The 26,401-nt window shown below is 36.2% G+C and overlaps 1 protein-coding gene across 4 annotated transcripts in view; it reads left to right on the top strand.

Moving 5' to 3' along the window:
* Positions 1 to 26,401, top strand: part of LINGO2 (leucine rich repeat and Ig domain containing 2) — a 1,295,977-nt gene that overhangs the window by 826,507 nt on the left and 443,069 nt on the right. For all 4 annotated transcript variants that reach the window (XM_060199677.1, XM_060199680.1, XM_060199678.1 and 1 more), the window contains one exon: positions 23,606 to 23,638. The gene's annotated coding sequence lies outside the window, so the exon portion shown is untranslated. The remainder of the gene's footprint in view (positions 1 to 23,605; positions 23,639 to 26,401) is intronic.

Here is a 26,401-nt window from a genome sequence, read left to right as displayed (position 1 = left end):
GTAATGACAATAATGGTCAGTATTAACTAAGACAGGTGAGAATTAAATGCAAGGCAAATTTCTGACTTTGTCAAATAAATTAAAGATTAAAGTTCTAGCATTATTGGTTTCCTTTCCCACACAAAATGGAAATTAATGATAAAATTCCTACAACCACCAATATCCAAACTTACAACATACTTCTTAGACTTTGCCAAAAATTTTCATTTTCTTGAAAGTAACTAAGATGTATTCATAATACTAAAGACATGAACTTGCTCTACAGAGGTCTTGTTCGCAACTAAAAGGAAACAACTAAAGTCATAAAACTCATCTGATGCCAACCTGACTTTCCTAGGCAGATGACCCCACCAATATGTCCTGGAGCCCTGCCTCCCCAGGCCCCTTCCCCACTATGGAAAGAGAGAAACAGGCTGGGAGTATGGCTCGACCTGCCAATGCCCATATTCAGCAGGAAAGCAATTACAGAAGTCAGACCTTCCACCTTCTGCACCTCACAATGACCCTTGGTCCACTAACAGAGGGATAAAGAAGAGGAAAGCTGAAGGAGTTGGGCGGTAGCCCAGCAGGTTAAGTGCAGGTGGCATAAAGTGCAAGGACCAGATTAAGGATCACGATTCAAGCCTCAGGCTCCCCACCTGGAGGGAGGTTGTTTCACAAGTGGTAAAGCAGGTCTACAGGAGGTGTCTATCTTTCTCTCCCCCTCTCTGTCTTCCCCTCCTCTCTCCGTTTCTCTCTGTCCAATACAACAACTACAACAATAAAATTAACAAGTGCAACAAAAGGGAATAAATGAATAAATATTAAAAATATCTAAAAAAAAAAGGGAAAGAGATGAGATATGGCATTCTGGTGATGGGAATTTTGTGGAATTTACCCCTCTTATCCTATCATCCTGTTAATATTTTCAGTTCATAAGAAAAATTAAAAGAAAAAACTCATCTGAATGCTAATGTCTCAGTTCAAAAAGTTACACGAACTGTTTTCACTTTGACACTATTTGTTTTTAAGAAGAAATAAACTTGAATTCAGTGTTTTCTTTATAATTTGAGTTGACATATTTAGTATAGACTAGTTAATTTGGAAATAAGTAAATGAATGTTAGAAGTGTGTGTGTTTTAACATAAATCTTAAATTTGTGTTATTTTTATATGTAAGTAAGAATCAAGTTATATACTATTGAATAGAGTTAGCATTCAGGTGATATATATATTGATTTGTCATATTTCTTGTCATAATGGTGTACTTCCAGATGGCCTAGTTTCTCACTGTACTCAGCTAGTATCTAAATTTTGTTTTATTTATACTATTGTTGAGATTCTATATCTTTCTCAATATTATACTTATGCTTTTCAAAATACTTTATGCGCATAGTAGCATTTGTCTTTTTGACAATGAACATATAGTTTCTCTTTTAAAAGCCTATTTTAAGGCTGGGGAGATTGCTTAAAGGTTATGCAAAAGACTTTCATCCATGAGGCTCTGATATCCCAGTTTCAATCTCTAGCACCATCATAAACCAGAGCTGAGCAGTGCTCTGGCCTCTCTCCCTCTATCTCTGTCACTATCTTTCTTTTTCTTCCCCTCTCTCTCCCTCTATGTTTCTCATTACATATCTATATCTGTATTTATATTAGCCTGATTCATTGGCATTGAAAAGCAGAGAGACTGCCAATTTTGAATAACTAATATCACAATTAATAATGTATGATTTTCTATCATAGCTAACATTTTTTACTGATAATTTTTTTCAATATTTGTGTATCTCCTTTGTCTCATCTGTGTTTATAATTGATATTTTGTTTTTTTTCTATGATGTAATATCTTATTTCAAGGAATAGGATGAAAATTTTTATTTATTTCAAGTATGCATAATTGTCATTTATGATGATAGACTAGGATCACTTGACAGTAGAGCCTTTAAGAAGTACATGATAGTATTGGTTCTTATGCCAAAGATTCTATGTGTTTCAATAAAATAAAATATAAGATTTCTTCCTGTAATCCAATATAGGTTTCATTCTGATGGTCTAAGGGATACAACAGCAATGGTCTCATGCCAAATTAGTCTTTATCACCAAAAGATGGGAAGAGTGAAGTCTCCCTAATTTGTAATGAAATTAATGCATTCTCCATCTGTGTTCCTTTTACTAAGCAAAAAAAAAAAATGACAAGGGACTTGCCCTGCGAATTCTATTGTTAATTCTGTTCTTTCTTTTAGCTACACTGTGCTCATATGGAAAATGAATGGATTATTTCTCTCACAGAGGATTTTCATTCTTAATAAGACTCTATGTGTATAGTACTAGGTAATAAAAAAGAGCTCTAGGTACAGCACAGTACTAATAATTTTTTCTTGCTACCTCTACCTACCTCATAAATCTTCGGAGAGGTTCAGAAAACAAAAGCTATCATGGGAGGAAAGATGATATTAATCAGAACTCTTGTGTCTGCCTACTTTCTTAACTGAAGAAATGTTTTCTATAAAAAAAAGACTATGATTTAGGCAAGTTTATATTTATATTAATAGCAGAAAGAAAACTGGAGAGGACAAAGAGGAAGGAAGTAGGAAGAAAATGGAGAAAAAAAATTGTTGTGAAAAGAACAGGGAAAGGAGGAAGGAGTATATTATTCACTGTGATCTAGTTCTTTATGGTGGAGGAAACAATCTCCATTTGATTTGTCAGCAGAAACTACATTTGATATCCCTGAGAACATTTAGAATTAGCAAATACTGATCATGAAGCCTTCTAATGAAAAGTAGCCTTTGTATTTCACAATCTCTCTATGGGGTGAAAGACTTCATTGGCTAGAGTATTTATTTATTTATTTATAAGCTATGGTTTGTCACTAATGCATTGATTCTAAGGTTACTGTCTTATTGGCTGTGGTGCAGAGGAGAGAGAGAGGAGATCTGGAGCAGAGAGGGAACATAACTCTTTATTCGTGGGGGCACCTCAGAATTTGGCGAGCACGCAGTGGTTCAGGCCATGTGGAGCTAGCCAATATGGCTGCCTCATGCAGCACCCTTTTCTGCGTCTAACCACTGAGGTGAAAACCCGGCAAGAGAGAGGGGGGCGGAAGAAGAAGGGCTTTATAGGGCAAAAACTGGGAGTGACAAGCCGGGACAGGATTGGTTGGGAAGGGCACTTCGAGAATATCATATTAACTCTCATGGGAACTGGCACTAGCCTGAGGGGACATCTGCACAGCATCTCCCCCTTTCTTTTTACCTAATGGCCACAGTATAGGAAATTTAGAGTGGAGCAGGCTTAAATGTTTTTAAGGAATGCCGTGCTCAGGTGGGAAGATGTAGGATGTTTTTGTGGGGGAGGGAAGACTTACATGGCTGCCAACCTCGTGAGATTTATGTGTCCCCCCTGTTCTCAACCCTTCTGTAGAGAGAGAGACTTACCTGGAGAGACTCATCTCATAGGTTAAGCTCTGCCAGGCTCCACCATCTCCTCACAATATTAATACATCTTTTCTTATCTTTCTATCTAGTCATCACATTAAGATGGTTCAATGTCTGTAAAAGACTCCATCTGAGACAGAAGAATAGTAGTGTAGGGGTGAGCAGAAACCTTTTGGGCATAAACCTGAATGCTATAACAAAACAGGAAGGGACAAGTAGGGGAGCAGTAAGAGCCAGTGTGACGCCAAGGGAAGGCTTGGTGCATAAAGAGGCATTTCCTGCCTCTGGGGGCGTCCCCTGCCTCTGGGGGCGGGGCTTAGTAATGGGGGACATTTCCTGCCTCAAAGGGCAGGGCGTATAGGCGGGAGGGTGTGCCTGCTAAGTGGAGGGGCTGTTTGGCACTGTATAGTCCCCAAGACTCAAGGTGCCATATGCCAGTCCCTGTTCAGGTGCCATTGCTGGGCTGGGCTAGCTTCATGGGCAGTAGAGAGATGACCAGGGACTCATGGCTGAGCCTGGAAGCAGTATCTCGTTTATTAATCAGATACATCACCTTTTATGCATCTCTTCACCAGAAGTGGCAAGGGAAAGGAAATGACTAGGAGAGGGGGTGGAGCAAAAAAAGAGCATGAACAGAACATGGAAAGCTTCCATCAAACCAGTGGGGATTAAACCAATACCATGCAGGCAGGGCGGGACCCAGGTAAAACAATGATTATGTAAATAGACCACATCATAAGTAATATAAGTGAACCTAATGTGATGATCAAAAAAGAAGGTCTTATAAGCAGAATTTAGAAGCATACCAACACTGGCATCAGTACTTGGTGAATCACTTTAGTAATTTATCCTCCAGACAGAGACTCAGTTATTGTTCAAGGGAATTTAACTGGAAGTTAGACTTAATAATCATTGAAAGGCTGGTGGAAATGAGACAAGGAAGTAAAAAAAGATAGTGAAGGGTTGTCGTTATTGTTCGGGAGCTCCAGCAGGCCGGGCTAGCTTTGCAGCAGTGAACAGAGACTCGGGGACTCATGGTTGAGCTGTACGCAGTATCTCTTTATTCATGCAGGACGCAGCACAATCTATACCAAGCTAAGCTAAACTAAAAACTACAAACAATCTTGTCCTTATAAATATACTAGCCCAGTAGGGTGGGAACAGGATGCAACGCAGAGAGGGTGGAGAGAAAAGTGACTGGTGAAAATCAGGGTATGACAAGGAGAGGGGGCGGAGCAGGCAAGAATTCTACCACTGAACCACCAATGCCCTGGAGGGAGGGTGGTGCTTGTTAACAGAGGTTATGTAAATAGAATACAGTGTTATGTAAATAGAATGCAGGGGGGATTAAACCAAATGAAACAGAAGGGGTTTTTAAAAGCAGAATTAGAAGCATACCAACAAAGGGTGTGCTATCAGTCAACGTAGGCCTCCTGGTGACTGGAGATGCATCCTATTGGAGAACTCTGGCAGCATTACAGAAACCCTTATTTTGAAGGTATCTTAAAGACTAGAGTATATTCATTTACCAACTTCCACTAGTCATTACATGTTGGTTACTTACAAGTGTGGACTAGGTGTTAATTCTCAGTCACCTCTGACCTTCTTTACTTTCTGGGAGCACAACAATCTCCTTTTTAATTGCCTCCAAGGTTATTGCTAGGGCTCAGTGGTAGCACTAGGCACTAGGATCCACTGCTCCTGGTAGCCATTTTTTCCCTTTTTCCTTTCGAGTTTTTTTTTTTTTTTTTTTTTGATAGGACAGAGAAATTGAGAGAGGATGGGGAGAAAGATAAACACCTGTAGACTTGCTTCTCCTGAAGCAGACCCCCCCTGCAGGTGGAAAATGGGGCTCTAACATGGGTGTTTGCCCTTGGTAATAAGTGCACTTAACCAGGTGCACTGCCGCCTGGCCCTCTGGACACAACTGTCTCTAAAGAAAGACATCAGATAGTTGAAGTGCTAGAAATCAGAAATCTGACTGATGTGTTCCACATGGTAAGGTTGACCTGCATTCAGTGTCTCCCACCTGCAAGGGGTCATTCATGAGATGTGCATTCTATTTGTTAAAGGACTCTCCATGGTTAGTAGGAATGCAAACTGATAAATCCCTGTGGAAAACAATAAGGAAAGTATCATATTTATATATTTAACTGCATGCTAATTAAAATATAAAATGTATTGACTGAAGGTAGCAGCAATTATGTTGTTATATAGTTCTATCACCTTTAGATATCTGGAGCAGTGCAGTCTATCTGACTAAAATGGGTACATAATAAATGAACTTGAATGAATTAGCTATTTATTTATGCTTTCAAAAACTATTACTGAGCATTTCTATATGTCAGAAAAGTGTTAGATTCTTTCTTCAGATCATTTGGGGGTGGATGGTAATATTTTACACACGGTTTCTCATCTCCACTTAGTAGACTTCTGGTCACCACTCCCACCTCCAACTTAAGTCCTTTTCAGTAACTGAGCACCAGGTTACCAATATGCTCTTTCCCCTCTCAGCCCTTTTCCTCCTGAGTACCTTGTTTTGGTGCAATACAGGATCATTTAAGACATAACTCTTAACATATCAGCAAAACAAACAAACAAACAAAAACCATGGTTTCCAATTCTATGAGTTGTAACATACTTTTTAAAACATAAGTTTTAAGCTAATAGGTGAATAGCTATTGGCATTACATAAAAAACCCATATTTGTGTGTACACACACAAATAAAAATACGATTTTAACTGCCCTAAGATGAAATCGTACTTAGTGAGAGAGAATGAAAAGGCCCATAGACTGGGAAAATCCTGGAGGAAATAACTCACAAACAGTGGAAGAACAGACGCCTCCAAACCCTCCATCATTTAGGCAGGAAACTAGGCACTGGATTTTTTTAACCCAATATAATAATATATATTTAAATATAAGATTTCATTTCTAACGAGATGAAATTGGTTGCAAAAAAGCACAGAAGGAACTGTCTGATAAGGTGAACATATTCTGTCTTCATCAGTGTACTAGTTATTTAGATTTATAAATTTGTCACAGCTCATTGATTTTTGCAGCTAAACTGTGTGGACTATATTATACAGAAATTATATCAACATAGAGTTGATCTGAAAATAAAACTATCTGTAAGTTAATGGGTCAATAAGCAAGCAAACTAAAGATGAATTAGAATTATTCTGGCAATTACCTCCATCTATGTTTTAGTAGTTTTACAAGTCTGAAAGTCATACATTGTTGGATCAGTAGCTGCATATAGATTACTTTTCCATCTGTAACAATAGTTCTTTCTGACTTGTCAAGTGTATCGGGAATTTTTTATACTAATGCTGCTGAGATAGAAGAGTAGAGAAGATAAAAGCTTTCTCAATGATGTAATAGGCTGATTTTTCCCCCCACACTTTAACTGCAGTTGGAAGGATTTTACAGCACAGGTGAATAATAACAAAAGCATCACGATAATGCCTTTTGTTTATAAAATTCTTACCTCTGAAAAAACCAAATTGCTTTGCACTCATGTCTTCACTAAATCATTTCTACCTGGAAGAATTTAAACATGTATTATCCCCATTTTATAGGGAGGAAACTTCAGGAAATAGCAAACTTATATAACAAGGTCTGCCAGGGCTATGATCAAACACTCCTTTGAGAAAGTTTTTTGTTGTTGTTTTTGTTTTTTACTTAGGTAACATTCAAAGAGAATATATTTCTTTTCTGTGGACATATGTCATGTTTAATAGCAGGGAAGTAAAGGAAGCCGTTCACTAACATCTAGAGCTGAAAATATCAATGATGTCATTTCTTTACTCCATACTTGATAGACACTTAAAGTGACTTAACTAGATAATTATTAAATAATTCAAAGACTACAGGGGAAATACTCATGCATGAATGAAAATTAAGATTTCACAGTAAAAGGCTCTTCCAGTGTTATTTGCCAAATAATTCTAAGCCTGTTTGTGCTGAAAGAAATAGTTTAATTTTGTAATCACCTGCTGGATTTGAACAATGGGTAGACTATTTGCTCACAACGTGTGGCCACATTGTACAGATTAAGGCAGAGATTGTGGAAGCAGTGACCTGAGGTAGAATTCAGCTCAGGCATTTACAAGTCAGGCAATCTCGAAAAAAGTATAAGGTGTAGATAAATGTGTTAGAACATTAACATATTTTCTGCCAATTCAAACACGGATAACTATTATTAGTGAAATATCTCATCAATTTATAAAAATCAAAAATTAATTTTAATAAAAATAGTGAAAATGACGATTAATTACAACAGTCATGTTTTTTTCCAGACCAGAAAAATATTTTCTGTATGACCAAATTAATTTAGAATAATTTAGCATATAGTTGGGCACCAGCATATAGTTTAGTATATAATTGGGCCAAGTCCCAACATATTCAGAAAGATACTAAAAATATTTTCGGGAGTCTGGCGGTAGTGCAGCAGGTTAAGCGTACGTGGCGCAAAGCTCAAGGACTGGCCTAAAGATCCGGGTTCCAGCCCCTGGCTCCCCACCTGCAGGGGAGTCGCTTCACAGGTGGTGAAGGAAGTCTGTAGGTGGCTTTCTCTCCCCCACTCTGTCTTCCCCTCCTCTCTCCATTTCTCTTTGTCCTATCTAACAAAGATGACATCAATAACAATAACTAAAACAACAACAATGAAAAACAACAAGGGCAACAAAAGGGAAAATAAATATTAAAAAATTATTTTAAAAAAAAGTGTATTCTAGATTTCCACTTGCAAAGTTCTTGTACATTTACCACAATGAGGTTTTCTCTCTTTTTTATGAGAAGTCAATGTGTTAAGTTTAGTTATACTCTAATAAATGAGTAAGTTCCTTCTGAGTGATATGTTATTGAATGGGATTTACTGTGGAATCTTTTAGCACAAGAGTGGGGAAACTTTTTCCTGACAAGTATCATTTGGATATTTGTAACATAATCTGAGGATCATGCAAAATTTTCAACTTAAAATTCAGCACTTTATATTGCTGTGAAAAAAAAAAAATCTCCTAGATTTATTAAATTTCAAGTCGTTTTTGCAATTCCCTTTACAGAACCAGACCAAATGATTTCTTAGGCATTATACATCCCAAAGGCTGGACATTTCCCATTTATTTGTTTAGCTTATGAGATAAAGAGAGAGACCAGGTAACTGCTGTTGCATACACAGAACAAGGAATCAAATCCTGGACCTTATGTAAACAACGAATATACATTGTCCATTGAGCCACCTCCTCACCTCTCACACCTTTGATTTTAAATAAATAACCAGTAGACAACCAACACTCTAGAATGACTAGAATAATTGTCTTCCTTGAATCTTGACATTAATGGAAAAATAATTTTAGGAATCTTTGTAACCACATCGTTATAACCTTCATGTATGTTTTCCAGCTTGAATTCACTCTTCTTAAAGAATCTACATAAACCCTCAAGTCAAGTGTATCCTTTGAAGTTACTAGAGCTTAGTAAAGCTGCTTAGTTTATAGAGCTTAGTAAGTTTCCTAAACTAATTGCAGGAGATGATGAGAATTATTTTTTGGATAAGTACACATTTGACTCAGTTATCAAATAATTTATGAAAAAATTTTAAGATACATGTATATAGTTACAATCACAAAACACACAATAAAATACTTTGAATATTGGCACACACTATATTAAAGGTCGTATATTATATAATAAGCCTACTAAATAATTAGAAAGATATACATTAAAGTAAAAAAGTGAGTGACCAAAGATGGTGATTTGCAGTAGATCATAGAACTTCTATATGTGAGGCATTAAGTTCCATCTCTAGTATGCAAGATAGACAAAACCTAAAAGTTTAGCATTAATGTTTGGCAAAAATATGGAACATTTATAATTTTAAAGTTTATGATTTTTATAAATTTAAAATGTAACTATAAATATAATAGTCAACTTGAACATATACATACTATATTGTTCAGCAATCCCTTTCTCCCCCTCTCCTCCCCTTCCCTCTCAATTTCTCTCTGTTCTATCAAATAATAAAGTTTAAAATTCTTAAAAAATAATCATATTCCTAGCTATAAACCTAGAGGAAATTATTACTTATATGTCCTGGGACTCTGGAACCAGAAGTCTACAATGAATAGTAACAGTAGTATTTATAGTGCAAAATGTTGGGGCACTCCCAAATGCCCACCAATAGTGAGATAGTTTAATACTGTTCCACAATGAGTGAATAAACTATCGCTAAAAAAACAGCATGAATCCGTCATATGGGGCACAACACTGAAAGAATAAAGCAAATCTAGCTTTGTAAACTTTAAAAATACACAAAGTAGGATGTTTTATTTGGGTATATTAGTCAGTGCATTATAACTATAAAGAACAGTAAAGCAATGATAAACATTTAATTTAGTGTATAGAATTTCCTTTGAAGGTAGGAAAATTAGCTCTCAGTATTGGGTCAATGAGTGCCTTCACTTAATGGTTGTGATCTATTGTTTAAACTGGGTAATAGAAACATATTGCTCATTAACTTGTAACTCATTATCCCTAGCCCAGTGTTTATAAATATTCTTACTATATATTCAATGCTTAATTAAAAAGCAAATTTTAAACTCTAGGTTAAAAATTATTTGATAAAAGTATATTTATTTTAAATATCTAAAATTGTCATGTGTTCCTTTATCTTTTCATTGAAACGGTTATTTTGTTAATGTCTTTTTTCACACGTTCACATACACAAACAATTCTTAGAAATTTCTAGCTTATTAAGAGACTATCTGAGGTGGGGGGATCGCGTGGTGGTGCACCTGGTGAAGCACACATGTCACCAAGCTCAAGCACCCAGGTTTGAACCTGCTCCCTACCTGCGGCAGGGACACTTCATGAGTTGTAAAACAGGTATGGTGGTGCCTATCTTTCTCTCCCTCTATCTCCCCATTCTCTCAATTCCTCTCTATCCTAACTAATAATAAATAGAAAAGGAAAAAAAAAAAAAGGGAAAACTGGCCACTTGGAGCATTGAATTCCCAGTGCTGGCACCAAGCCATAGCAATAACCCGAAAGGATATTAAAAAAAAAAGAAGAGGAAGAAGAAGAAGAAGAAGAAGAAGAAATAAATATAAAGAGACTAGCTGGAATAGTTTATTTTAAAAATTGGAAGTCTCAGGCCAGCAAAATAGGACACTTGCATAATATGCTTGCTTTGTCATGGACACAACCCAGATAGGAGTCTGACCCCTACCTCATTGAGGAAACTCAGTGCTGTAGTATTTTTTCTCTCTATCTCAGTTTCTGTCTTTCTGTCTGAAAAAAATTGGGCCTGGAACGGTGAAGCTCCAGTTATGACAAATAAATAAATTTTATAAATAAATAAATAATAAAAGAACTTCTTTAAAAATATTTAAAGTTATGTTAATATTGAAGACTAACAGAAAACCTCAGATACTTCACACAGCTTTGTTTTGCTAGTTGAATTGACTAGCTATGATGTTTCCAAAGACTATTAATTTTCTTTTTCTTTTTCTTTTTTCCACCAGGATTATTGCTGGAGTCTCGGTGCCAGCACTACAAATCCCATTGGAATATTTTTCCTTCCCCCCCCCCTCTATTTTACTTGATAATACAGAGAGAAACTGAGAAAGAAGTGGGAGATAGAGAGAGTGAGAGAACAACACTTGCAGATCTGTCACCACTAGTGAGGCATCCCCGTGCAAGTGGGGGGCAGGGGCTCAAAAATTGGCACTTGAGCATGGTACTATGTGTGCTTAACTCAGGTGCCACTGCCCATCCTTCTAAAATACTTTGTTTATACTAACTGATAACATTGTAGGCATTTTTTATTAGATAAAGACATCTTCTCTTAATTGAAATGTTATTGACCAATGAATATTTTTTCTTCCATTTAAGAATTCTATACTTGGTAGATTGTATAATGCACATGTTCTTCCTCTTTATTTAAAATACAATTGTTCAATTGCTATAAGTAGGAAGAGGTTATGTGCTGTTTTTGGTACATAGGAAACAGGGAAAATATTCTTTCTCAGTAGTATTGTATCGTAAAAAAAACAAAGATGCTAAACAGAAAACTGACTTCTGTACATGGTTATGTCAGTGTCATAGGGCACAGTTCAATTCAGCAGAATAAACCTGGCAGTGCTTGATCTCTATAAGCTCAATGTATATCATTTCCCTTTAAAAGAAAACTAGACTGCATCTGATCAAATATCCCCTAACAGTTGATTCTCAGACAGGCAAAGGGATATAAATCAGCAGTATTGGTGCAGGGTTTCCAATATTAAGTCTAACTTAGTTGGAAGAAAACACACTTCTTGCTTAAACTACCTGCTATTCTGATGTCTGAGTTCCCAGAAGGCCTAGAATTTTATTAATTATGTTCTATAAGAAGACATATATTGAGTTGTTTTATTTTATTACAGACCAGACAGTTGCGAAGAACAGGCAGGGTCCCCTACTAAACCCAAACTGTCATTCCCTGTGTTTTCTCTGGATTCATTTTCCTTTGGTTTCTCAGAATCTCTAGATAAGTCTTGCTGTAGCTATACAGTAAGGTATTCGTGTGTGTGTGTGTGTGTGTGTGTGTGTGTGTGTGTGTGATCATTTCCTGGTTTTAAAATGTATTTTTTATAGAAAAGAGTACAATTCATTGAGGGAGGATTTAGTGCACCTGAAACTTCCAGAGCACTGATATCTTTTGAATATTTATTTTGTATTTACTTCATTTCCCTCTTCATAATTTTTTCTAAGCTCCACATTGCTTCTTTCCAGTCACAAAGGTTAATTTTACTTGCTTGAACAGAAGAAAACAGCATTATGAAATGTAACAGTGTTTGTGCTTCTCTATATTTCTTAATTCAGAGTAGAAGCATGAGATTGGATACAGCAGTTTCTTTTTCACCTCCTTCCTTTAATTGTAAGAGCCTTACATAAAAATGTCTTCTATGTGAATTTACTTCTCTGTACTTTTAGACAGCTGTGATAAAATTTAATCAGGTCTAGGTGAGTCAGGTGACTTTTAAATCACCTCAAGTGAGGTTAGTTATAATCTAGCAAAAAATAACAATTTATTTGAAGCAAGTAAGACAAGTTTGGAATTTAAGAACAAAGAATCTTTAAGAAAACAATACTGATTTTATTTTTTATTTTTAGATACAGGGAGAAGAGAGAGAGAGAGAGAGATGAGAGAGATGAGAGCGAAGAGAGAGAGAGAGACCTAAGTAGCCAAATTTCCTTCAGTGTGCTAGGGGACCTAGCTCCATCCTGCATTACGTACATGGCAAAGCAGCACACTATCCAAGTCAACCATTTTGCCAACCTGAATTTCTGCTGCAACTGATCTTCCTCCTTCTCTAACTCCTCCATATTATTATTTTATATTATTTTATGGAGATTAATAGTTTACAGTATGGTTGTTGATACATGGGTACAACACCTCAACTTCCCATGATAAGTATGTGTCTGCAGAGCACTCTCACCCCAAACTTAAGTTTGCACCATCATGCACTAGAACCCCAATGTCCTCCATCTGCTTTGGTGCAATATACTAGAACCAGTTCAAGATTGACTTTGTGTTTTCTCTCTGTACTTGTCTCAAGTTTCACCTATAAGTGAGATAATCTGATATTTGTTCTCTTTTTGGTTTATCTCACTTAACATGAAATGTTTATTTTAAAGTGATCTGAAAATACACTCTTACAGATGTTAAATTACTTTCTTTTAGAAAGTAATCACCAAGAAGGTATTCTAGTTCATTACTTTACCTTTGGGTCTAACTTATTGCATTACATAGTAAGAATTTAGTAAATATTAATTGAAATAAAGAAGAATTAATAGGAGGAAATATATTCTATCAAAAAAGAGTAGACTACCACCACAGCTTTCAACTGAATAGTGCATTAAACAGAATATTATTTTAAAAGTGCTAAAAGTACTTAAGGCCTAGTATTTGATATCTAGTTAATTGTTACTTAAATGTAGGAAGGATATGGTATTCTTTCTATTTTTATTAACTTTTTATTGGAGGAATCAATAACAGTAAATGCAGTTGTTGGTACATGTAAAATGTCTCAGTTTTCTGCAAAGCACTCTAATTCCCTGCCTAGGTCCTTCTCCACCATCATATCATGCACCAGGATATGAATTTCCTGCCCCCCAGAGTCCTTTACTTTGGTGCAGCACACAAAATTCAGTCCAAGTTCTGCTTTGCGTTTCCCCTTCTGTTCTTATTTCTCAGTTTCTATGAGCGAGATTATCCTTCTCATTCTTGTTTATACAAAGTCTCTGAAATTTTGCCACTGGCATGTAGTATAAATTTTGAAATTTTAAGTAAAAAAATGCATAAATTATATCAGACTCTGAAAATTAATATAGTGTTTTTAAAGTTACTTGTATTCATAATTTCTTAATATTATCATTTGTTAAGATATTGTTTTAAAATTATTTAAAAAAAGAAAATACAAAAAAATCTAAATTAGTACAAACTTAAAAATCCAGAAATATAATACTATGAGAAGATCAATATTAGATGTTTAAATGGCAATATTACTAGGCATAGTTAAAGAAAGGGATCCAGTGAATATAACTTTTGCTATGTTTAAAGAGTAATGGAAGTCAAACTGAAACAAATTAAAATGTAGAAGTGAATCGAAATATATATATCACTACAATAAAAATGTTGATGGGTTGGAAGTCAGGTGGTAGCACAGCAGCTTAAGCGCACCTGGCACAAAGTGCAAGGACTGGCATAGGATCCCAGTTCGAGCCCCCCGGTTCTCCACCTTCAGGGGAGTCACTTCATGGGGAGCCGAAGTTATATTCACTGGATCCCTTTCTTTATGCTGAGCCATTTGTAAAGTTCTAGGCATTATATTGTACAATATTTTGTTATGTAGTAAATGTAAGATTATATTGAGGGGTTTCATAGGTATAATACTGGCTTCCTGATTTATGTACTTTTCTATGTATTAGAATAAGGTCATAGATCTTTCTACCCCAAATTATTTTACCAAAGGAATTCTAATTCAAGCCTGAATACTTCAGGTGAGGTGGGAAAAAAAAATGCTTATACCAAACAGATGTATTTTCCAAGTCAGAGGTTCCTTATACTAATGTCCCTGTTTAATTAATTTCATACAATATTATCTGGTTGACTTATTCCTTCTCTCTAAGCACCTCTGGGAATATCTGAAATACTGTACAGATGCTCTTACAGAGAATTATATTTACTAAGTGTTATTTCCATAAATCAACAGGCAACATTAATTTAGTGGTTGGGGCTTAGAGGTGATAAATCCCTCATATTTTTTCAAACTCACCTCCAAATTTCTATGTTAATGACTTCATGCCCTTGGAGACTGTATTCACTGGCTCTAGGTGCAATTCCTTAAGGAGCCTGACTTTTCATTGTCTAGAATCATGCACCACCCCCTTTGAACATACTCCTTTGGACATGTTGTCTGTTATTTGGAGTCTTTTTTTCTTTTTTTTCGCCTCCAGGGTTATTGCTGGGCTCAATGCCTGCACCATGAATCCACTGCTCCTGGAAGCCATTTATCCCCCCTTTCATTGCCCTTATCTTAGCCTTGTTGTGGTTATTGTTGTTGTTGATGTCGTTTGTTGTTGGATAGGGCAGAGAGAAATGGAGAGAGGAGGGGAAGACAGAAAGGGGGAGAGAAAGACACCTTGCAGACCTGCTTCACTGCTTGTGAAGCGATTCCGCGGGGGGGGGGTGGGGGCCTGGGGGGGTGTAGAACAGTGATCCTTACGCGGGTCCTTGTGCTTTGTGCCACGTGCGCTTAACCCACTGCACTACAATCCGACCCCCTTGGAGTCTTTATCTTTCAGTTCAGTCTTCCATGAATGGTTTCTTAAGAGATTGTGAAAGGATAGAGAGGGTGGTGGGGGGAGAATTGCTGTTAGGGGAAGGGCTATATAAAAGGACAACAAAGAGGGCTGAAAGCTGGGGCCTTTTTGCTCAAAGATGGGAGACCTATAGCATTTTGATTTTAGAAAGGAAAGAATGCATGCTACCTATAATGTAGGCAGAGGACATCTCACCAAGAAACCCAAATGCATGCTGGAGTGGGCAGTCTTCATCCTATATGTGATAAGGAGTAACTTAAGGATTTTAAACAGAGGATTTGAAATAATGCTGATGTAAAGCATAGAAAATATAAAATGTTTTTACTTAATATTTAGCTAATTCTATCTGTAGATATTATTTCTGTCCTTAATCAAAGAGAAGATCTATTAGTGATCTGTAGTGTTTTATAGGTAGTTAGCTAAATATATTTAATAACTTATTGGCATGATTGTTATAAAAAGGCATATAAAATGATTGTATCTGAATAATTTCATGTAAGAACATTTTATATGAATTCTAGACATTTTAAATGTTCTAATAATGATTATATAATTTGATTGTTACAGCTGATAAATATAACTAACGGAGAGAGCTCAATAGTTAGTATTAGAGAATCAATGGAATTGATGCTTATTTTGTATCTAATAAATGCCAGTCACTACCTGTACTTAATTCTCTAAATAAATGTTGCCAGGTAGATAGTTTAATGCTTTGGAGCTCAGGTCTTACATGCCTGAGACCAGGTTTAATCCTTGGCATTGCTTTATACTAGAGCTGAACAGTGCTCTGGCCTTTCTCTTCTTCATAAAAAAAGTAAATAAATAAAATTATAACAAACTTCAAGTTGGATACAATTATCACCACTTTATAGATAGGAAATGGAAACTCACAGAATTTAAGAAACTTGCATATTATTTCCCTGTAATTTAGAAATTCAGTCTAGGTGTGCCTTAATCTAATAATGTTGCTCATTCACTGTAATGTAATCACTACCACTACATATATTAAAAATACGAGGATATCTATTTTAAATAAAACAAAAAAAATAATGTTACAAAATTTTGAGTGATGGCCTGAGCTTATTACTACCAATGGTATAATTCTAATAATATGAACAAAAATATTCATACAAATAATAGTGTTTGATTTATTTACAGGTAGTATGGTTAAGTTAGAAATACAATGTATTATCGATGTGTTTTATTTTCTCAGTTATCAATACATGACTAAATTCTTCCAACTGAAATACTTCAGTCAGGTGCAATTAGGTGAATTATGGGTGGAGAGTGATTATTTCTTTTTTGAAGTCACAGTTATAATCTAAGAATAATTTTAACTTCATGAATAGCTGAATTTTTAAAAAATGATATTACCTTTCATTTTTCTTGATAGTGCTCAATCCTATGTAAGTATGCTATTTTGTATTCCTGATATATGCAATCTCTCTCTAGTCCAAATTACAAAAGGCACATTTAAATTCCCCACAAAAAATAGTTATAATTATTCTCTAGGTATGTGGTAGTTCTGGTATCTGTTATCTGCTGCATAGCCACACCCAGTCCCAAGTTATATAATATATTAACAACCTTAAACTTACCACCAATAGCACCTGGAACTATTCTCGACCTACAAATATCTTCATATCTTTTTTTTAAATTTTCTATCACATTTATTAAGTGCTTTTAGTAAATTTCTAGGTCTTTATTTACTTTCAAGTTCCTCCCTTTTTTTTTTATTTAAGAAAAGAGACATTAACAAAACCATAGGATAGGAGGGGTACAACTCCACACAGTTCCCACCACCCAATCTCCATATCCCATCCCCTCCCCTGATAGCTTTCCCATTCTCTATCCCTCTGGGAGTATGGACCCAGGGTCATTGTGGGTTGCAGAAGATGGAAGGTCTGGCTTCTGTAATTGCTTCCCCTCTGAACATGGACATTGACTGGTCAATCCATATTCCCAGTCTGCCTCTCTCTTTCCCTAGTAGGGTGGGTCTCTGGGGAAGCGGAGCTGCAGGACACAATGGTGAGGTTGTCAGTCCAGGGAATTCTGGTTGGCATCATGCTGGCATCCGGAATCTGGTGGCTGAAAAGAGAATTAACATACAAAGCCAAACAAATTGTTCAACAATCACGGACCTAAAGGCTGGAATAGTGCAGATGAAGTCTTGGGGGGTACTCACTGCAGACTTTTGTGTACTTCTGCTTTCAGGTATATATTTCCCCCTGGTTTATGGACACTTGTGAACATATGCTCTATCTCAGGGGACCTGGTCTGTATCTAGGTTTGGGGACTTTATTGGGGAGTGGAACACCTGGAATGGAATTAGAGTATACTATGAAAGGAACGGTCTCACCCGAGTGATGAAGCTGAAGGGTTGTCATTCCACACCTGAAGTCTCTGGACACAGTCTGAACTGAAGCATGTTGAGGTGGCAATTGTTGCGTTGATTAGGTTGCGATCTGCAGATGCACTATTATTTGATATGAGTTGAGAGAAGCATGCAGGAAAGTGGGCCCCACCCTAAGGTTCCAGGACTCGGGGAATATAGGCTCTATAGTGGAAATGTGAGGTTCCTGCTGTCTTAGGGTTTGTTGGTATGCTTCTAATTCTGCTTTTAAAAACCCCTTCTGTTTCATTTGGTTTAATCCCCCTGCATTCTATTTACATAACACTGTATTCTATTTACATAACCTCTGTTAACAAGCACCACCCTCCCTCCAGGGCATTGGTGGTTCAGTGGTAGAATTCTTGCCTGCTCCGCCCCCTCTCCTTGTCATACCCTGATTTTCACCAGTCACTTTTCTCTCCACCCTCTCTGCGTTGCATCCTGTTCCCACCCTACTGGGCTAGTATATTTATAAGGACAAGATTGTTTGTAGTTTTTAGTTTAGCTTAGCTTGGTATAGATTGTGCTGCATCCTGCATGAATAAAGAGATACTGCGTACAACCCAGCCATGAGTCCCGGGTCGTCTGTTACCCACCCGTGAAGCCGGCCCGGCGAAAACAACAAGGGTTCAAGAAGACAATGGATAGTTATTGTTATCATCACATTATTTGGTAATTGGGTTAACTTTGAAAAGTCCCTTTGTTAGGGTTTGCTGTATAATACCTAGCATCTTGTATATAGCGGTGTCACCGGTTGCTTCTGTTCTACCTGGTCTAGGCCAGACCTTCCACCTTCTGCAACCCACAATGACCCTGGGTCCATACTCCCAGAGGGATAGAGAATGGGAAAGCTATCAGGGGAGGGGATGGGATATAGAAACCAGGTGGTGGGAACTGTGTGGAGTTGTACCCCTCCTATCCTACGGTTTTGTTAATGTCTCCTTTCTTAAATTAAAAAAAAAAAAGATAGGAAGAGAATATTCACCAAAGATGATATCCAAAAGGTCAACAAACAAATGAAAATAATGCTCCAAGTCACTGATTATCAGAGAAATGCAAATAAAGACAACAATGAGATACCACTTCACTCCAGGGAGAATGTCATATAACAGAAAAGGTAGCAGCAACAAATGTTGGAGAGGTTGTGGGGACAAAGGAACCCTCTTGCACTGCAGTTTAGAGCATATGGAGAACTCTCAGAAGGCTAGAAGTGGACCCACCCTATGACCCTGCAATTCTTCTTCAAGAGATATATCCTAAGGAACAAAACACACCTATCCAAAAAGATTTGTGTGTATCTGTGTTTATAGCTTCACAGTTTGTAACAGCCAAAACCTGGAAGCAATCCAGGTGTCCAACACCTGATAAATGGCTAAGTTGTGATATATATTATTCAGATATTAAAAATAGTGAATTCACCTTCTTCACCTCATCTTAGATGGAGCTTGAAGGAATAATGTTAAGTGAGATAAGTCAGAGAGAAGGATGAGGGGGAAACATACTTGCAGAGGAGGACCTAGTTGGGGTTGAATTATGTGGAAAACAGAAATGTTGCACATGTATAAACTACTGCATTTTACTGTTCATTGTAAACCATTAATCCTCCAATAAAGAAAAAATCTAGTTAATATCTATATTAGGACAACAGGCATAAACCAGAGTGATCAAAATAAACCCAAACATATACTTAGTAAAAGAAGAAGGAGGAGGAGGAGGAGGACAGATAAATGAATGATACCAGTAGAAAAGTATAATGATTTGGCCTAGAGTTAAAAGTTAGCAAGTGAAGTATAGAATTCCAGAATTTTTCCAGGAACACTACAAAAAAGTATACTGATTTTCAGACAAAAGACTACAGAGCTATGGAAACCACAGAATTACACAAATTATTGATTGTAAAATCCTAACCACATTCTCTGAAAACTGTATAGAATTAGTTAACTCCTATGTTCAGATTGTTAAGGCTGTCTAGAGTAATATGTCACTGGACTGTAAATTGTTCTTATTACATTTCATGCCTGATAAAATTCTTACATTTACTGAAGAAATGTAAGCCCTTGTTCCCTAACTAATCTTTTAAGTTTTCTGGAATAGGTTGAGATTTTTTTCCCTATGAAATAGAATAATTAAAAGTATCATATCATTCCTTATAATAGAATACTTATGGATTTTTGTTAAACTAACCCTTAATTTTGTTCTGAGACATATTATAGATAAATTTCAATATGACATTATGATATATATGCTAATTATCACAGTATGGTTTTCAAGAATTATAAACACATTGGTTTAATGTTCCTTTGGTTATGAAATTGTAAATACTGTATGACACTGAAGACTTCTTTCTGGTTTGCAGGCTTACCCATATAATTATTGATTTTATTTATTATTTTAACAAAAGTTAAGCTAAAACTTATATTAGTTATTCTTTATGGGAATGAGAAAGACTATAGTGGCCAGGATATGGACTGTAGCGTCCATCATAGTAGTATTTCTCTCTCAGTTCTTTGTCTATAAGCTTGGCACTTTTGTTTACAGTCAAAAACATATTTTCTGAGCATAATTCTGAGATGAAGGTTCAAGTTTGTGCTAGTGATCAAAATCATTATTGGTATCCCAAATAGGGAAAATTTGGCCCTGCACTATGCACCTCTATCTTGATTAGTCATTATCTGAACATGGGAGGGTGAATGGTCTTTGATAAGACATTCTTTTCTTTTTTCTTTAATTTTTATTTATAAAAAGGAAACATTGACAAATCCATAGGATAAGAGGGACACAACTTCGCACAAGAGACATTTTCTGGGAGTTGGGCGGTAACGCAGCAGGTTAAGCGCAGGTGGCGCAAAGTGCAAAGACCTGAGTAAGGATTCCGGTTTGAACTCCAGGCTCCCCACCTGCAGGGAAGTCCCTTCACATGCGGTGAAGCAGGTCTGCAGGTGTCTTTCTCTCTCCCTTTCTGTCTTCCCCTCCTCTCTCCATTTCTCTCTGTCCTATCCAACAACGATGTCATCAATAACTACAAAAATAAAAACAAGGGCAACAAAAGGGAATAAATAAATAAATCTTTAAAAAAAGTTTTTAAAAAAGACATTTTCTTTTCTTTCTTTCACTCTGTTTCTTTCTTTCTTTGTTTCTTTTTTCTCACTCTGTTTCTTTCTTTCTTTGTTTCTTTTTTTCTCTCTCTTTTTCTTTCTTTCTTTTTCTTTTTTTGCTTCCAGGGTTATTGCTAGGGCTCGGTGCTTGCACTACAAATCCATTGCTCCTGGAGGTTTTTTTTTTCTCATTTTGTTGCCCTTGTTGTTGTTTTGTTGTTATTGCCACTGATGTTGTTGTTGTATAGGACAGATAGAAGAGGGTAGACAGATATGGGGAGAGAAAAACACCTGCAAAACTGCTTCATTACTTGTGAAGCGACACCCCTGTAGATGGGGAGTAGGGAGCTCAAGCCAGGATCCTTGCACAGGTGCTAGCGCTTTGTACTACCATCCAACCCCCAATCAGACATTTTCTTTTGGTGGAAGGGGGAAACTTCCCAGAGGAGTAACCTGTGAGCCATAAGAAATCAACACTTAGGCAAATAAATAAATGAGTATATTAACTTGAAGGGGAGTCTGGGTAATGTTCTTTATTCAGTATCATTTTCCTTTTTTTTTTTTTAGTGCTACCAGGGTTATTATTGGGGCCTGGTACTAAATGAGGAATCCACCACTCCCAGTTCAAAACTAGATATTATGAATAGCAAAGCAAACTCTATAAAAGCAATGTGTGCTTGCTATACACATTTAATATTCTGAGTATTCATTTATCATGGGGGAAATGTCTCTTTCTCAACTACTGCTAAGATAACTAAGTACTTGGTATTCATTTCTCTATGTATTATATGCAAAATATATTATGAGTCCATAAAATACATATATTTAATAAAATCAGTATCATGTGCAAATTACTCCAAAACTTGTTTAAACTTAACAGTTCATTAGAAATTATTTATTTACAACTTCTGTATCAATTTTTGAAGAAATATTGATTCACAGAATTACTGTCTTTACCATTGGGCACTAGATTGTCACTTACAACCAAAGGCATTTTTTTCAGGACACATAATGTGAATCAGTGCTTTTTAATAACCTTAGTGTCTTATTGTATCATGAAGTGTTTGGTGGACATTTTCTGCTTCAATAGACTTTCACTATTTAAAACAATGTTGCTACAATGAATTTACTTCTACTTATAGCATAAATTTAAATAGTGAGACCATTGAGTAAGAGGGCATAAAAATCCTGATTCCAAGTTATACTCTGATAAGAAAGCATAAACTTTCATTCTGAGCATAGATGTCATTCTATTTTCAAGGGTAAGGGTTGAAATACTGTTCTCAGAGGTAATGGTCACAATCTAATGTTTACCTACCAGAGAGCAGACCACATTGTATACTGCCTGAAAAGCACTGTTTTCATAAAAGAATGTAATTGAGTCAACTTAGTGAGCGTGCATGGGTACCTGTGAATCAGTGGAGGCCTTTGACTGTTTCTCATAAGTAGATTCTCAAATCTGAGAGTCTTGGGTTTAAGCTTTGAGTCTATTATTTACTAGCTATGTGATGTATACCAAACCAGTCACTTTTCCTAAACCTTGTAAAATTGAGATAATATTACATACATCATGGGGTTAGTGTGTTGGTTAAAGAGATACAGTTATTTATATACACCTCTATTTCCAAGTGTTTTCTTTTTAAAAACTATCTTTATTATTTATTGGATAGAGACAGCCAGACATCTAGAGGGGAGGCAATGACAGAGGAAGAGAGATAGACACCCACAGCATTGCTTTACCACTAGCAAAGCATTCTCTCTGCAGGTGGGGATCCTGGTGTTTTCTTATATGTAGGAATATAAAGTATTGAAATACGTGAAATTGTAGGAAGGAAGGAAGGAAGGAAGGAAGGAAGGAAGGAAGGAAGGAAGGAAGGAAGGAAGGAAAGGAGATCTAACTGTCCCTAAGATTTTGCAAGAACTATTAAGGTTGGGGGTGTTGGCACAGAACTCTGGTTGTGGGTGTCCCGTGGAACTATATCCTTGGAATCTCATGATCTTGTAAGCCATTATTAATAAATCACTAATATATTTCTTCTATCATGTCAGTCTATTTGTGCCATACCTATCATATAACAAATATTAGCTATAGCTGTAATTATTATGTGTTGTCAGAATACATATCTGAGATCCCAACAGGATTTTCATTTCAGTGTTTTTACCCCCTCATCTCTCAAAGAGAACAATGACTAGAAAACATTGGTTGGGTAAATAGTACATTATCATAATTACAATTTCCTTGAGAAAAGTGGCTTGCAGTTTGAATATTCAGCATTATAATTACAATTTCCATAAGGAATGTAGAACAGTTATTATAAACAGCACAGTAATCACTTGGTCCATAAGGGAGAATAGATTATTGGGGAAGTGAGGAGGGAAAATAATAAAAAACCTGTGTACTAATCAGCATTCAACAGTAGCAATGCAGAACCTGAGGATAAATTGTAACAGCCTCTTAAAATACTCTTGTCTGAATATATCAGAAAAAAAATCTTATGATAGCAAATTTTCATGAGTTGATTAAGTGATGCCTAAATACTTTTTCTTGTCTATAACTAATTTTATCACTCTTATTAAATATCCCCTCTATATCCCTATGTATTGTCATTCAAGTTGCTGCGATACAAAGAACCAACATAAAATAAAAATAGAACAAAATTTCCACATAACAGTTGAAAAAAAGAAATAGATTTTTCAGACAAATTTTCTCTCTGCAGTGTGTCTCCTTTGTCAAAGGAAAAATGAAAAAAAGTTATTTTTTTATAATTTTTTACTGCAGTGTTGCCTTAATTGGCTTACACTTAAATTTTCTTTTCTCCCCCTATTTCTTTTAGGTGATATGTGCAAAGCAGAATGCAGCTTTCAAGGTTGGTACTCTGCATCATGTTTTAAAATCTTCTTAATATGAAACAGTATGAAAGAAGCAGAGCAACAATATATGTCCTTTGCTTTTCAAAGAGAGAAATTAGAAGTTATTAATTTTTGTTTTCCTCACTCAGGAATAGGAACATATAGCACAGATTGTAATAGAATGTAATTCAACAATCAAACATATTTCCCGATCTAATCCTTGGCAAAATTGGAAATATTCAAGATATTTTATACTCTATCCATCCATTCATTATTTCATTTGTCACCATTCATAATTTTTGGTGAATACTACTAACATAGGACTATATGCAAGGCTTTGTCTCTCAATTTCCTTCTGTTGATACTTTGATTTTTCTCTGTAGTCCCAAAACTAATCTCTTTCCTACTTATTTCTAACAATAAATTTTCATCATTATCACACTTCTCCACTTTAATTTACTGTGTCTTACCAATGACCAGCAATGACCACAGTATTGCTCACCTAATTCAGATATATCTATTGCCAAATAGATGATGCAAAGAAGAAACCATCAACGTGAAAATCCATGATTATTCTGTACATAATAATGTGTTGTTAAAATTCGGATGCTCTAGCTGGTTGGGCTAGCTTCACGGGCGGGTAACAGAGACGACCAGAGACATATGGCTGGGGAAGGAAGCTGTATTTCTTTATTCAGGAACAACGATTCATAAACTAACCCAAACTAATCACCAAACAGAACTCTCCTGCCTCCTTCCCCCACAGCAGCGCCAAGCACTCTCTAACTCTGGAACTCTGGAACCCTCTCCGGGTTCCTTGGGGCGGGGCCAAGTGGGCCCGCAAAACTAGCAGGACTGATCCAATTTTCTTGGCAGGGGGAGAGCTAGAACAACCTAATGTAAAGCATACAACAATAATGACAACTGTGAAATGTTCACTATTATGCTATTACTACTGCTATAAACAGATTATTACCTGTTTGGGAATACGAGATAGCCCACCTACAGCACATGTGCCTTGTTATGTGCATGGCACATATCTGAACTCTTTACCACATAAGAGTGCCATGGCACTAGGGGAAGCACTGGTACTGCAGTTTCTCTCCTTTGACCTGTGTTTCTTAAATAAAATAGTGAGCCAGTTTGGGGGTAGGAAGGCCAGATGGCAGCAAAAGAAGAATGTTCTCTTTCAGGCATAGTATAGTTTTCTGTATATAGCAGTCTGTAATGTCAGTTTTCCTTCCTCACAATTCTCATATACAGATCTTTTTAAAATTGATTTTTATCGAGGGATTAGCGATTTATTATGACTAACATTTTTGATACATGTGTAATATTTCTTAATTTTCTGAAAAACACTCTCAACCCCAGCCTAGATCCTCCTCCACCATTATCCACCTGGACCTGAACCCCACCTTTCTCTCCCACCCCACCCCAGAGTTCTTTACTTTGGTGTAGTACACCAGACTCAGTTCAAGTTCTACTTTGTGTTTACCCTTTCTTTTTTCTTTAAGCAATATTAGAACTTCTGACCAAGAACCTTTGTGGTACTACTATGAATTTTATAATGCACAAAGTATTCTAAACATATATGAATAGTCATAAGTAAGAATGACAGTTTTGGATTATAATAAACTTTATGGTAGGCAAAAGCTGACATTTTCAACTAAGCAAGGGTTACTCTCTTTGACTTTCCCTAAGGCATTTTTTAAAATAAGGTCTTGAGGTCCTCAACAGAAAATTATGTTACTATAGATGTTTTCCAAAACATAATTAAGAAAGCATTCTAGGACTTTTCTTTCAATATGATTTGTAAGAAATGTAAAAAGAGTAATGCCCTGAACTTGGGGCTTCACTACTTGTCCCCACTTCTATACTGATGCACACATCAGTGAAGTCAACTCCAGTCTCTTTCAGGCAAACAAACTGTGTCTTTGATTAATTGATTGGTATCCCACATTGCCAGCTAATACAACACTTAACTTTCTCCAACAACAGGCCTTTACAGACTGGTTTTTAAGGAGGATGGAAATGCTTTTAATTTGGAATGGATTCTATTTTTATAATTAATCTGAAAATTTTATATGTTGCTTCTCTTACAAATAATTTCTCAGTCTGTCTTACTTCTTTGACAATATCATGAGTTTCAGAGAGGGAAAAGTTAAAGGCTCCTATTTCTCTGTATTTGTACCATATTTGTAGGGCTGTGATACTTATTTTGATTCTAAACCTTGTCAAGTACATTGTACCCCTACATTTCTTCTCTTCAGATCAATTAAGCCCATTGTTACTATTTAGAGAAGACTCTGAAAAAAAAGAAAGAAAGAAAGAAAAGAAGAGAAAAGGAAAGAAGAGAAAAGAAAAGAAAAATTGAAGTCACTGAAAGGGATCAGAAAGCAAATAAATAAATATGAGTTTTATTTTTGTTTCAGATTCTCCCCCTTCTTTTCTTTTTTCCTCCTTTCCTTCCTTCCTCCTTTCTTTCTTTCTTTCTCTTTCTGTCTTTTCTTCCTTTCCTTTGCCAACTTTGGTGCAAGATTGGAGACAAAAATATATTGAAAACCAACTCACTGAAATGGTCTGTTCTTGTGGGTATGTTTATTTTAGAATGTGAGTGAGGAGGAAGTGCTCAAAGCAAAACAACTAAGCAACTTAATTTAACTGGGGTTCCAAGGATTTAATGATTTGCAGTGTAAACAGTTCAGTGAATTCAGAAACTGAACATTAGAATGAATAGACTACACTTTTTAATACAGAAGGAAGGTAACAAATAAGAAAAC

The sequence above is a fragment of the Erinaceus europaeus genome, chromosome 10 (assembly GCF_950295315.1).
Source record: "Erinaceus europaeus chromosome 10, mEriEur2.1, whole genome shotgun sequence".
NCBI lineage: Eukaryota > Metazoa > Chordata > Mammalia > Eulipotyphla > Erinaceidae > Erinaceus > Erinaceus europaeus.
Note: the sequence above shows the minus strand (reverse complement) of the source record. Positions and strands in the feature narration are given on the sequence as shown.